This window comes from Leucopleurus acutus, assembly GCF_964270905.1.
Source record: "Leucopleurus acutus genome assembly, chromosome: 1".
Classification (NCBI taxonomy): Eukaryota; Metazoa; Chordata; class Mammalia; order Artiodactyla; family Delphinidae; genus Leucopleurus; species Leucopleurus acutus.
This window is the reverse complement of record NC_139142.1, coordinates 102,412,405-102,428,005: the sequence shown is the minus strand read 5'-3', so window position 1 is coordinate 102,428,005 and position 15,601 is coordinate 102,412,405.

Sequence of the window (15,601 nt, the reverse complement as noted above, 5' to 3'; positions counted from 1 at the left end):
TTTCTGTGGAAAATGAACAGGAATAGGGAGAACCAATGAGAGACTAGGTGGAGGTGTCTCGATGGGCAAATTTAACTCTCATTTCCCACCAGGAAGAGGAATTAACCAAAGGCTCAGCGTGCCATGCCGGAACCACACTAGGGCCAGAAGCAATCCTGCGGTGTTGCGGCCAGCTCACAAGAAAGCGAGTTGAAGAAAGGAGCTCAGCGGCACTGTAATTCACAAACCTGCAGAGTTATAAATGACAGCTATCTTCCAAAAATATATTGAAGTAAGGCTGCCAAGAAGACTTGAAAGCGGGCCAGAATTGCAGGAAACCGATTTCAGGAGGTAGACTGGAATTGCATGTAAAGCATAGGAAAAGAGGCAGAATGTCCACAATGATACACTTGGCCAAAAAGGGCGTATGCGTTTTTTCCTGAATATATTCAGGAAAAAACGCATACGCCCTTTTTGGCCAACCAAGCAAGCTTGCAAAGGAAATCTGCACTACAATGAAGTCTCACTGCCACCCGGTCAAAAGGGCCATCTGAAAAAAGTGTAAAATCCAGAAAGGAAGGACAGGCCATGGAGAACTGGGAGCCTTATTATGCTGATGGGCGGGATGTAAATTGCCAACAGCCACTCTGGAGAAGTGTATGGTGTTTCCTGAAACATCCAAAAAACAAATCAACAGAGCCTAGGGCACTTCCACTTATGGTCCTATAGCTTAGGGAAATTAAAATCAAAAAGACACAGCCACCCCAAAGTTTGGGACGGCTCTGTTTACAAGAACCTCGTTTACCATACAAGTTCAATATCACAGAAAGCGAAAAATGGATAAAGAATTTGTGGTACTTACGTACAATGCAATATCACTCAGCAATGAAATCTATGTCATCAGGCCCGTAGCAGCATAATGAGTGGATTAAGGTACGATGATTCTAAGTGAAATAAGTCACACAGAAAAAGAAACATCATAAGATATCACTAATACACGGAATGTAAACTTGGCTATACAGGATCTGAATTACAAAACAGAACAGGGTGTCAAATGTAGAAAACCAACTTATGATTGCTTAAGGGGAAAGGTGAGTTGGGGTGCTGCATAAAACCACAGATTGAAATTAGCACAGATACCGTTCCATAAGCCAAATATGTAATAGACAAGAGCTATTCCTTGCTCAACGAAGGGGACTCAACACCCCATATTAAACGCCTAAGAATATACCTGACTAGTGAGAATCTTAAAACCTATGGATTTATATGTCTCCGAAAGAGAATCAAGCGTGTGTACAGCGGCATAAACGCAGCAGTGATAGGATTGGTGAAGTTCAGTGAGCAAATGCAGACCCTTTGAAGTCATATTGCATGGTACCCATTCCATGGGTCTCAACTCTCCAGGTTTAAGTGATGCTCCTTCAGCTAAAACATGCATGTGGAACCCAAAGTATGATCCACCGTGTGATCGGGAAACGTGTTCAAATGTGTCTCAGTTTTCGTCCCCTGGTACTCCGGTGCAACATTCCAGAGGCTTTACTAACACTCTCCCCACTTGGAGAGTCAGTGCCTTTAACCTCCTGTTTGGCCCAGTTTGCAATTTCTGCGGAAGATGAATAGAAAGAGGGAGAACAAATGAGAGACTAGCTGGAGGTGTCTGGACGGGCAAATTTAACTCTCATTTCCCACCAGGAAGAGGAATTAACCAAAGTCTCAGCGTGCCATGCCGGAACCACACTAGGGCCAGAAGCAATCCTGCGGTGTTGCGGCCAGCTCACAAGAAAGCGAGTTGAAGAAAGGAGCTCAGGGGCACTGTAATTCACAAACCTGCAGAGTTATAAATGACAGCTATCTTCCAAAAATATATTGAAGTAAGGCTGCCAAGAGGAGTTGAAAGCGGGGCAGAATTGCAGGAAACCGATTTCAGGAGGTAGACTGGAATTGCATGTAAAGCATAGGAAAAGAGGCAGAACGTCCACAATGATGCACTTGGCCAAAAAGGGCGTATGCGTTTTTTCCTGAATATATTCAGGAAAAAACGCATACGCCCTTTTTGGCCAACCAAGCAAGCTTGCAAAGGAAATCTGCACTACAATGAAGTCTCACTGCCCCCCAGTCAAAAGAGCCATCTGAAAAAAGTGTAAAATCCAGAAAGGCAGGACAGGCTAAGGAGAACTGGGAGCCTTTTTATGCTGATGGGTGGGATGTAAATTGCCAACAGCCACTCTGGAGAAGTGTATGGTGTTTCCTGAAACATCCAAAAAACAAAGCAACAGAGCCTAGGGCACTCCCACTTATGGTCCTATAGCTTAGGGAAATTAAAATCAAAAAGACACAGCCACCCCAAAGTTTCGGCCGGCTCTGTTTACAAGAACCTCGTTTACTGTACAAGTTCAATATCACAGAAAGCGAAAAATGGATAAAGAAGTTGTGGTACTTACGTACAATGCAATATCACTGAGCAATGATATCTATGTCATCAGGCCCGTAGCAACATAATGAGTGGATTCAGGTACGATGATTCTAAGTGAAATAAATCACACAGAAAAAGAAACATCATAAGATATCACTACTACACGGAATGTAAACTTGGCTACACAGGAACTGAATTACAAAACAGAACAGGGTCTCAAATGTAGAAAACCAACTTATGCTTGCTTAAGGGGACAGGTGAGTTGGGGTGCGGCATAAAACCAGAGATTGAAATTAGCACAGATACCGTTCCATAAGCCAAATATGTAATAGACAAGAGCTACTCCTTGTTCAAAGAAGTGGACTCAACACCCCATAATACACACCTAAGAATATACCTGACTAGTAAGAATCTTAAAACCTTTGGATTTATATGTCTCCAAAAGAGAATCAAGCGTGTGTACAGCGGCATAAACGCAGCAGTGATAGGATTGGTGAGGTTCGGTGAGCAAATGCAGGCCCTTTGAAGTCATATTGCATGGTACCCATTCCATGGGTCTCAACTCTCCAGGTTTAAGGGATTCTTCCTTCAGCTAAAACATGCATGTGGAACCCAGAGTATGATCCACCGTGTGATCGGGAAACGTGTTCAAATGTGTCTCAGTTTTCGTCCCCTGGTACTCGGGTGCAACATTCCAGACGCTTTACTAACACTCTCCCCACTTGGAGAGTCAGTGCCTTTAACCTCCTGTTTGGCCCAGTTTGCAATTTCTGTGGAAAATGAACAGGAATAGGGAGAACCAATGACAGACTAGGTGGAGGTGTCTGGACGGGCAAATTTAACTCTCATTTCCCACCAAGAAGAAGAATTAACCAAAGGCTCAGCATGCCATGCAGGCAGCACACAAGGGCCTGAAGAAATCCTGCGGTGTTGCGGCCAGCTCAAAAGAAAGCGAGTTGAAGAAAGGAGCTCAGGGGCACTGTAATTCACAAACCTGCAGAGTTATAAATGACAGCTATCGTCCAAAAATATATTGAAGTAAGGCTGCCAAGAGGACTTGAAAGCGGTGCAGAATTGCACGAAACCGATTTCAGGAGGTAGACTGGAATTGCATGTAAAGCATAGGAAAAGACGCAGAACGTCCACAACGATGCACTTGGCCAAAAAGGGCGTGTGCGTTTTTTCCTGAATATATTCAGGAAAAAACGCATACGCCCTTTTTGGCAAACCAAGCAAGCTTGCAAAGGAAATCTGCACTACAATGAAGTCTCACTGCCGCCCAGTCAAAAGGGCCATCTGAAAAAAGTGTAAAATCCAGAAAGGCAGGACAGGGCATGGAGAACTGGGAGCCTTGTTATGCTGATGGGCGGGATGTAAATTGCCAACAGCCACTCTGGAGAAGTGTATGGTGTTTACTGAAACATCTAAAAAACAAGCAACAGAGCCTAGGGCACTTCCACTTATGGTCCTATAGCTTAGGGAAATTAAAATCAAAAAGACACAGCCACCCCAAAGTTTGGGACCGCTCTGTTTACAAGAATCTCTTTACGGTACAAGTTCAATAGCACAAAAGCGAAAAATGGATAAAGAAGTTGTGGTACTTACGAACAATGCAATATCACTCAGCAATGAAATCTATGTCATCAGGCCCATAGTAGCATAATGAGTGGATTCAGGTACGATGATTCTAAGTGAAATAAGTCACACAGAAAAAGAAACATCATAAGATATCACTAATACACGCAATGTAAACTTGGCTACACAGGAACTGAATTACAAAACAGAACAGGGTCTCAAATGTAGAAAACCTACTTATGCTTGCTTAAGGGGAAAGGTGAGTTGGGGTGCTGCATGAAACCAGAGATTGAAATTAGCACAGACACCGTGCCATAAGCCAAATATGTAATAGACAAGAGCTACTCCTTGCTCAACGAAGTGGACTCAACACCCCATATTAAACGCCTAAGAATATACCTGACTAGAAATAATCTTAAAACCTACGGATTTATATGTCTCCGAAAGACAATCAAGCATGTGTACAGCGGCATAAACGCAGCAGTGATAGGATTGGTGAGGTTCAGTGAGCAAATGCAGACCCTTTGAAGTCATATTGCATGGTACCCATTCCATGGGTCTCAACTCTCCAGGTTTAAGAGATTCTTCCTTCAGCTAAAACATGCATGTGGAACCCAGAGTATGATCCACCGTGTGATCGGGAAACGTTTTGAAATGTGTCTCACTTTTCGTCTCCTGGTACTCGGGTGCAACATTCCAGACGCTTTATTAACACTCTGCCACGTGGAGAGTCAGTGCCTTAAACTTTCTATTTGGCCCAGTTTGCAATTTCTGCGTAAGATGCACAGGAATAGGGAGAACCAATGAGAGACTAGCTGGAGGTGTCTGGACGGGCAAATTTAACGCTCATTTCCCACCAGGAAGAGGAATTAACCAAAGGCTCAGCGTGCCGTTCCGGAACCACACTAGGGCCTGAAGCAATCCTGCGGTGTTGCGGCCAGCTCACAAGAAAGCGAGTTGAAGAAAGGAGCTCAGGGGCACTGTAATTCACAAACCTGCAGAGTTATAAATGACAGCTATCGTCCAAAAATATATTGAATAATGACTGCCAAGAGGACTTGAAAGCGGGGCAGAATTGCAGGAAATCGATTTCAGGAGGTACACTGGAATTGCATGTAAAGCATAGGAAAAGAGGCAGAACGTCCACAATGATGCACTTGGCCAAAAAGGGCGTATGCGTTTTTTCCTGAATATATTCAGGAAAAAACGCATACGCCCTTTTTGGCCAACCAAGCAAGCTTGCAGAGGATATCTGCACTACAATGAAGTCTCACTGCCCCCCGGTCAAAAGGGCCATCTGAAAAAAGTGTAAAATCCAGAAAGGCAGGACAGGCCATGGAGAACTGGGAGCCCTGTTATGCTGATGGGCGGGATGTAAATTGCCAACAGCCACTCTGGAGAAGTGTATGGTGTTTCCTGAAACATGTATAAAACAAAGCAACAGAGCCTAGGGCACTTCCACTTATGGTCCTATAGCTTAGGGAAATTAAAATCAAAAAGACACAGCCACCCCAAAGTTTGGGACGGCTCTGTTTACAAGAACCTCGTTTACGGTACAAGTTCAATATCACAGAAAGCGAAAAATGGATAAAGTAGTTGTGGTACTTACGTACAATGCAATATCACTCAGCAATGAAATCTATGTCATCAGGCCCGTAGCAGCATAATGAGTGGATTCAGGTATGATGATTCTAAGTGAAATAAGTCACACAGAAAAAGAAACACCATAAGATATCACTACTACAAGGAAGGTAAACTTGGCTACACAAGAACTGAATTACAAAACAGAACAGGGTCTCAAATGTAGAAAACCAACTTACGCTTGCTTAAGAGGAAAGGTGAGTTGGGGTGCTGCATGAAACCAGAGATTGAAATTAGCACAGATACCGTTCCATAAGCCAAATATGTAATAGACAAGAGCTACTCCTTGCTCAACGAAGTGGACTCAACACCCCATATTAAACGCCTAAGAATATACCTGACTAGTAAGAATCTTAAAACCTATGGATTTATATGTCTCCGAAAGAGAATCAAGCGTGTGTACAGCGGCATAAACGCAGCAGTGATAGGATTGGTGAGGTTCAGTGAGCAAATGCAGACCCTTTGAAGTCATATTGAATGGTACCCATTCCATGGGTCTCAACTCTCCAGGTTTAAGGGATTCTTCCTTCAGCTAAAACATGCATGTGGAACACAGATTATGATCCACCGTGTGATTGGGAAACGTGTTCAAATGTGTCTCAGTTTTCGTCCCCTGGTACTCGGATGCAACATTCCAGACGCTTTACTAACACTCTCCCCACTTGGAGAGTCAGTGCCTTTAACCTCCTGTTTGGCCCAGTTTGCAATTTCTGTGGAAAATGAACAGGAATAGGGACAACCAATGAGAAACTAGCTGGAGGTGTCTGGACGGGCAAATTTAACTCTCATTTCCCACCAAGAAGAAGAATTAAACAAAGGCTCAGCATGCCATGCCGGAAGCACACTAGGGCCTGAAGCAATCCTGCGGTGTTGCGGCCAGCTCACAAGAAAGCGAGTTGAAGAAAGGAGCTCAGGGGCACTGTAATTCACAAACCTGCAGAGATAAATGACAGCTATCTTCCAAAAATATATTGAAGTAAGGCTGCCAAGAGGAGTTGAAAGCGGAGCAGAATTGCAGGAAACCGATTTCAGGAGGTAGACTGGATTTGCATGTAAAGCATAGGAAAAGAGGCAGAACGTCCACAATGATGCACTTGGCCAAAAAGGGCGTATGCGTTTTTTCCTGAATATATTCAGGAAAAAACGCATACGCCCTTTTTGGCCAACCAAGCAAGCTTGCAAAGGATACCTGCACTACAATGAAGTCTCACTGCTCCCCGGTCAAAAGGCTATCTGAAAAAACTGTAAAATCCAGAAAGGCAGGACAGGCCATGGAGAACTGGGAGCCTTGTTATTCTGATGGGTGGGATGTAAATTGCCAACAGCCACTCTGGAGAAGTGTATGGTGTTTCCTGAAACATTCAAAAAACAAAGCAACAGAGCCCAGGGCACTTCCACTTATGGTCCTATAGCTTAGGGAAATTAAAATCAAAAAGACACAGCCACCCCAAAGCTTGGGACGGCTCTGTTTACAAGAACCTCGTTTAATGTACAAGTTCAATATCACAGAAAGCGAAAAATGGATAAAGAAGTTGTGGTACTTACGTACAATGCAATATCACTCAGCAATGAAATCTATGTCATCAGGCCCGTACCAGCATAATGAGTGGATTCAGGTACGATGATTCTAAGTGAAATAAGTCACACAGAAAAAGAAACATCTTAAGGTATCACTAATACACGGAATGTAAACTTGGCTACACAGGAACTGAATTACAAAACAGAACAGGGTCTCAAAGTAGAAAACCAACTTATGCTTGCTTAAGTGGAAAGGTGAGTTGGGGTGCTGCATAAAGCCAGAGATTGAAATTAGCACAGATACCGCTCCATAAGCCAAATATGTAATAGACAAGAGCTACTGCTTGCTCAACGAAGTGGACTCAACACCCCATATTAAACGCCTAAGAATATACCTGACTAGTAAGAATCTTAAAACCTATGGATTTATATGTCTCCGAAAGAGAATCAAGCGTGTGTACAGCGGCATAAACGCAGCAGTGATAGGAGTGGTGAGGTTCGGTGAGCAAATGCAGACCCTTTGAAGTCATATTGCATGGTACCCATTCCATGGGTCTCAACTCTCCAGGTTTAAGGGATTCTTCCTTCAGCTAAAACATGCATGTGGAACCCAGAGTACGATCCACCGTGTGATCGGGAAACGTGTTCAAATGTGTCTCAGTTTTCGTCCCCTGGTACTCGGGTGCAACATTCAAGACGCTTTACTAACACTCTCCCCACTTGGAGAGTCAGTGTCTTTAACCTCCTGTTTGGCCCAGTTTGCAATTTCTGCGTAAGATGAACAGGAATAGGGAGAACCAATGAGAGACTAGCTGGAGGTGTCTGGACGGGCAAATTTAACTCTCATTTCCCACCAGGAAGAGGAAGTATCCAAAGGCTCAGCGTGCCATGCCAGAAGCACACTAGGGCCTGAAGCAATCCTGCGGTGTTGCGGCCAGCTCACAAGAAAGCGAGTTGAAGAAAGGAGCTCAGGGGCACTGTAATTCACAAACCTGCAGAGTTATAAATGACAGCTATCGTCCAAAAATATATTGAAGTAAGGCTGCCAAGAGGACTTGAAAGCGGGGCAGAATTGCAGGAAACCGATTTCAGGAGGTAGACAGGAATTGCATGTAAAGCACAGGAATAGAGGCAGAACGTCCACAATGATGCACTTGGCCAAAAAGGGCGTATGCGTTTTTTCCTGAATATATTCAGGAAAAAACGCATACGCCCTTTTTGGCCAACCAAGCAAGCTTGCAAAGGAAATCTGCACTACAATGAAGTCTCACTACCCCCGGTCAAAAGGGCCATCTGAAAAAAGTGTAAAATCCAGAAAGGCAGGACAGGCCATGGAGAACTGGGAGCCTTGTTATGCTGATGGGCGAGATGTAAATTGCCAACAGCCACTCTGGAGAAGTGTATGGTGTTTCCAGAAACATCTAAAAAACAAAGCAACAGAGCCTAGGGCACTTCCACTTATGGTCCTATAGCTTAGGGAAATTAAAATCAAAAAGACACAGCCACCCCAAAGTTAGGGACGGCTCTGTTTACAAGAACGTCGTTTATGGTACAAGTTCAATATCACAGAAAGCGAAAAATGGATAAAGATGTTGTGGTACTTACGTACAATGCAATATCACTCAGCAATGAAATCTATGTCATCAGGCCCGTAGCAGCATAATGAGTGGATTCAGGTACGATGATTCTAAGTGAAATAAGTCACACAGAAAAAGAAACATCATAAGGTATCACTAATACACGCAATGTAAACTTGGCTACACAGGAACTGAATTACAAAGCAAAACAGGGTCTCAAATGTAGAAAACCAACTTATGCTTGCTTAAGGGGAAAGGTGAGTTGGGGTACTGCATAAAACCAGAGATTGAAATTAGCACAGATACCGTTCCATAAGCCAAATATGTAATAGACAAGAGCTACTCCTTGCTCAACGAAGTGGACTCAACACCCCATAATAAACGCCTAAGAATATACCTGACTAGTAAGAATCTTAAAACCTTTGGATTTATATGTCTCCAAAAGAGAATCAAGTGTGTGTACAGCGGCATAAACGCAGCAGTGATAGGATTGGTGAGGTTCGGTGAGCAAATGCAGACCCTTTGAAGTCATATTGCATGGTACCCATTCCATGGGTCTCAACTCTCCAGGTTTAAGGGATTCTTCCTTCAGCTAAAACATGCATGTGGATCACAGAGTATGATCCACCGTGTGATCAGGTAACATGTTCAAATGTGTCTCAGTTTTCGTCCCCTGGTACTCGGCTGCAACATTCCAGACGCTTTACTAACACTCTCCCCACTTGGAGAGTCAGTGCCTTTAACCTCCTGGTTGGCCCAGTTTGCAATTTCTGCGTAAGATGAACAGGAATAGGGAGAACCAATGAGAGACTAGATGGAGGTGTCTGGACGGGCAAATTTAACTCTCATTTCCCACCAGGAAGAGGAATTAACCAAAGGCTCAGCGTGCCATGCCAGAAGCACACTAGGGCCTGAAGCAATCCTGCGGTGTTGCGGCCAGCTCACAAGAAAGCAAGTTGAGGAAAGGAACTCAGGGGTACTGTAATTCACAAACCTGCAGAGTTATAAATGACAGCTATTGTCCAAAAATATATTGAAGTAAGGCTGCCAAGAGGACTTGAAATCGGGGCAGAATTGCAGGAAACCGATTTCAGGAGGGAGACTGGAATTGCATGTAAAGCATAGGAAAAGAGGCACAATGTCCACAATGATGCACTTGGCCAAAAAGGGCGTATGCGTTTTTTCCTGAATATATTCAGGAAAAAACGCATACGCCCTTTTTGGCCAACCAAGCAAGCTTGCAAAGGAAATCTGCACTACAATGAAGTCTCACTGCCCCCCGGTCAAAAGGGCCATCTGAAAAAAGTGTAAAATCCAGAAAGTCAGGACAGGCCAAGGAGAACTGGGAGCCTTGTTATGCTGATGGGCGGGATGTAAATTGCCAGCAGCCACTCTGGAGAAGTGTATGGTGTTTCCTGAAACATCCAAAAAACAAAGCAACAGAGCCTAGGGCACTTCCACTTATGGTCCTATAGCTTAGGGAAATTAAAATCAAAAAGACACAGCCACCCCAAAGTTTGGGACGGCTCTGTTTACAAGAACCTCGTTTACGGTACAAGTTCAATATCACAGAAAGTGAAAAATGGATAAAGAAGTTGTGGTACTTACGTACAATGCAATATCACTCAGCAATGAAATCTATGTCATCAGGCCCGTAGCAGCATAATGAGTGGATTCAGGTACGATGATTCTAAGTGAAATAAGTCACACAGAAAAAGAAACATCATAAGATATCACCAATACACGGAATGTAAACTTGGCTACACAGGAACTGAATTACAAAACAGAACAGGGTCTCAAATGTAGAAAACCAACTTATGCTTGCTTAAGGGGAAAGGTGAGTTGGGGTGCTGCATGAAACCAGAGATTGAAATTAGCACAGATACCGTTCCATAAGCCAAATATACAATAGACAAGAGCTACCCCTTGCTGAACGAAGTGGACTCAACACCCCATATTAAACGCCTAAGAATATACCTGACTAGAAATAATCTTAAAACCTACGGATTTATATGTCTCCAAAAGAGAATCAAGCGTGTGTACAGCGGCATAAACGCAGCAGTAATAGGATTGGTGAGGTTCGGTGAGCAAATGCAGACCCTTTGAAGTCATATTGCATGGTACCCATTCCATGGGTCTCAACTCTCCAGGTTTAAGGGATTCTTCCTTCAGCTAAAACATGCATGTGGAACCCAGAGTATGATCCACCGTGTGATCGGGAAACGTGTTCAAATGTGTCTCGTTTTCGTCCCTGGTACTCGGGTGCAACATTCCAGATGCTTTACTAACACTCTCCCCACTTGGAGAGTCAGTGCCTTTAACCTCCTGTTTGGCCCAGTTTGCAATTTCTGTGGAAAATGAACAGGAATAGGGAGAACCAATGAGAGACTAGCTGGAGGTGTCTGGACGGGCAAATTTAACTCTCATTTCCCACCAGGAAGAGGAATTAACCAAAGGCTCAGCATGCCGTGCCGGAAACAAACTAGGGCCTGAAGCAATCCTGCGGTGTTGCGGCCAGCTCACAAGAAAGCGAGTTGAAGAAAGGAGCTCAGGGGCACTGTAATTCACAAACCTGCACAGTTATAAATGACAGCTATCTTCCAAAAATATATTGAAGTAAGGCAGCCAAGAGGAGTTGAAACCGGGGCAGAATTGCAGGAAACCGATTTCAGGAGGTAGACTGGAATTGCATGTAAAGCATAGGAAAAGAGGCAGAACGTCCACAATGAAGCACTTGGCCAAAAAGGGCGTATGCGTTTTTTCCTGAATATATTCAGGAAAAAACGCATACGCCCTCTTTGGCCAACCAAGCAAGCTTGCAAAGGAAATCTGCACTACAATGAAGTCTCACTGCCCCCCGGTCAAAAGGGCCATCTGAAAAAAGTGTAAAATCCAGAAAGGCAGGACAGGCCATGGAGAACTGGGAGCCTTGTTATGCTGATGGGCGGGATGTAAATTGCCAGCAGCCACTCTGGAGAAGTGTATGGTGTTTCCTGAAACATCCAAAAAACAAAGCAACAGAGCCTAGGGCACTTCCACTTATGGTCCTATAGCTTAGGGAAATTAAAATCAAAAAGACACAGCCACCCCAAAGTTTGGGCCGGCTCTGTTTACAAGAAACTCGTTTACGGTACAAGTTCAATATCACAGAAAGCGAAAAATGGATAAAGAAGTTGTGGTACTTATGTACAATGCAATATCACTCAGCAATGAAATCTATGTCATCAGGCCTGTAGCAGCATAATGAGTGGATTCAGGTACGATGATTCTAAGTGAAATAAGTCACACAGAAAAAGAAACATCATAAGATATCACTACTACACGGAATGTAAACTTGGCTACACAGGAACTGAATTACAAAACAGAACAGGGTGTCAAATGTAGAAAACCAACTTATGCTTGCTTAAGGGGAAAGGTGAGTTGGCGTGCTGCATAAAACCAGAGATTGAAATTAGCACAGATACCCTTCCATAAGCCAAATATGTAATAGACAAGAGCTACTCCTTGCTCAACGAAGTGGACACAACAACCCACATTAAACGCCTAAGAATATACCTGACTAGTAAGAATCTTAAAACCTACGGATTTATATGTCTCCGAAAGAGAATCAAGCGTGTGTACAGCGGCATAAACGCAGCAGTGATAGGATTGGTGAGGTTCGGTGAGCAAATGCAGACCCTTTGAAGTCATATTGCATGGTACCCATTCCATGGGTCTCAACTCTCCATGTTTAAGGGATTCTTCCTTCAGCTAAAACATGCATGTGGAACCCAGAGTACGATCCACAGTGTGATCGGGAAACGTGTTCAAATGTGTCTCAGTTTTCGTCCCCTGGTACTCGGGTGCAACATTCCAGATGCTTTACTAACACTCTCCCCACTTGGAGAGTCAGTGCCTTTAACCTCCTGTTTGGCCCAGTTTGCAATTTCTGTGAAAAATGAACAGGAATAGGGAGAACCAATGAGAGACTAGCTGGAGGCGTCTGGACGGGCAAATTTAACTCTCATTTCCCACCAGGAAGAGGAATTAACCAAAGGCTCAGCGTGCGATGCCGGAACCACACTAGGGCCAGAAGCAATCCTGCGGTGTTGCAGCCAGCTCACAAGAAAGCGAGTTGAAGAAAGGAGATCAGGGGCACTGTAATTCACAAACCTGCAGTTATAAATGACAGCTATCGTCCAAAAATATATTGAAGTAAGGCTGCCAAGAGGACTTGAAAGCGGGGCAGAATTGCAGGAAACCGATTTCAGGAGGTACACTGGAATTGCATGTAAAGCATAGGAAAAGAGGCAGAACGTCCACAATGATGCACTTGGCCAAAAAGGGCGTATGCGTTTTTTCCTGAATATATACAGGAAAAAACGCATACGCCCTTTTTGGCCAAACAAGCAAGCTTGCAAATGAAATCTGCACTACAATGAAGTCTCACTGCCCCCCGGTCAAAAGGGCCATCTGAAAAAAGTGTAAAATCCAGAAAGGCAGGACAGGCCATGGAGAAATGGGAGCCTTGTTATGCTGATGGGTTGGATGTAAATTGCCAGCAGCCACTCTGGAGAAGTGTATGGTGTTTCCTGAAACATCCAAAAAACAAAGCAACAGAGCCTAGGGCACTTCCACTTATGGTCCTATAGCTTAGGGAAATTAAAATCAAAAGACACAGCCACCCCAAAGTTTGGGACGGCTCTGTTTACAAGAACCTCGTTTACGGTACAAGTTCAATATCACAGAAAGCGAAAAATGGATAAAGAAGTTGTGGTACTTACGTACAATGCAATATCACTCAGCAATGAAATCTATGTCATCAGGCCCGTAGAAGCATAATGAGTGGATTCAGGTACGATGATTCTAAGTGAAATAAGTCACACAGAAAAAGAAACATCATAAGATATCACTACTACACGGAATGTAAACTTGGCTACACAGGAACTGAATTACAAAACAGAACAGTGTCTCAGATGTAGAAAACCAACTTATGCTTGCTTAAGGGGAAAGGTGAGTTGGGGTGCAGCATAAAACCACACATTGAAATTAGCACAGATACCGTTCCATAAGCCAAATATGTAATAGACAAGAGCTACTCCTTGCTCAACGAAGTGGACTCAACACCCCATATTAAACGCCTAAGAATATACCTGACTAGTAAGAATCTTAAAACCTATGGATTTATATGTCTCCGAAAGAGAATCAAGCGTGTGTACAGCAGCATAAATGCAGCAGTGATAGGATTGGTGAGGTTCGGTGAGCAAATGCAGATCCTTTGAAGTCATATTGCATGGTACCCATTCCATGGGTCTCAACTCTCCAGGTTTAAGGGATTCTTCCTTCAGCTAAAACATGCATGTGGAACGGAGTGTATGATCCACCGTGTGATCGGGAAACGTGTTCAAATGTGTCTCAGTTTTCGTCCCCTGGTACTCGGGTGCAACATTCCAGACGCTTTACTAACACTCTCCCCACTTGGAGAGTCAGTGCCTTTAACCTCCTGTTTGGCCCAGTTTGCAATTTCTTCGGAAGATGAACAGGAATAAGGAGAAGCAATGGGAGACTATCTGTAGGTGTCTGGACGGGCAAATTTAACTCTCATTTCCCACCAGGAAGATAAATGAACCAAAGGCTCCGCGTGCCATGCTGGAACTAGATTAGGGCCTGAGGAGATCCTGTGGTGTTGCGGCCAGCTCACAAGAAAGCGAGTTGAAGAAAGGAGCTCAGGGGCACTGTAATTCAGAAACCTGCGGAGTTATAAATGACAGCTATCATCCAAAATTATACTGAAGTAAGGCTGCGAAGAGGACTTGAATGCGGGGCAGAATTGCTGGAAACTGATTTCAGAACGTACACTGGAGTAGCTCTTAAAGCATAGGAAAAGAGACAGAACTTGGAAAATAATGCACTTGGCAAAAAAGGGCATATGTGTTTTATCCAGAGCTCTCATACCTGAGGGGAGGAGATTCCCAGCAGGCTCCAACTGCCACCTGAGGGCTCACATTGCCAAGGCAACGTGAGCATGCCAGGCAGGAGTTACCTCACAGCAGAGGTCCCACCTCACAGAAGGGTGAGAAACCCAGCCAACATCAGACTCTCACCAGAGGGCCCACATCACCAAGGGGATGGGAACCAGGCAGGAGTGTCTTCACATCAGTGGGGCCACATCATCAAAAGCTGAGGTACTCAGCACATGTGTCCTCAAACCAGAGGACCCACATCACCAAGGACCTCGGAGTGAGGCAGGCAGGAGTAGCCTCACAACACTGGGCCCATAGAATAAAAAAGTGAGGAATCCAGCAGTTGGAACCTCCCAGCAGGCGGCCCAGAGCACCGAGGCCATGGGATCCAGGCCACAGTGAACTCACAGAAGAGGGCCCATGTCATGAAACTGAGCAACCCAGCCATTGGGACCTCAGAGCAGGAGGCCCACATCCCCATGGGGATGGAATTCTGGTAGGAGTGTCCTCGCACCACTGAGAACGTATCAGAAAATTTTGGGCGACCAGCAGTTAGGGCCTGACGCCAGAGGACCCTCATCACCAAGGGAAGGAGGCTCCCAGCAGGCTCCAACTGCCACCAGAGGGCTGACGTCACCAAGGCGATGTGTGCCAACCAGGCACGAATGACCTCACAGCAGAGGGCCCACCTCAGAGAAGTGTGACGAACCCAGTCAGGATCAGACTCGCACCAGAGGGCCCACATCACCAAATGGATTGGAACCAGGCAGGAGTGTCCTCACATGAGTAGGGCCACATCATCTAAAGGTGAGGAACCCAGAACATGTGGCTTCAAACCATAGGACACCCATCACCAAGGGGCTGGGAGTGAGGCAGGCAGGAGGAGCCTCATAACAGAGGGCCCAAAAATAAGAAAGGTGAGGAATCCAGCAGTTGGAACCTCCCAGCAGGCGGCC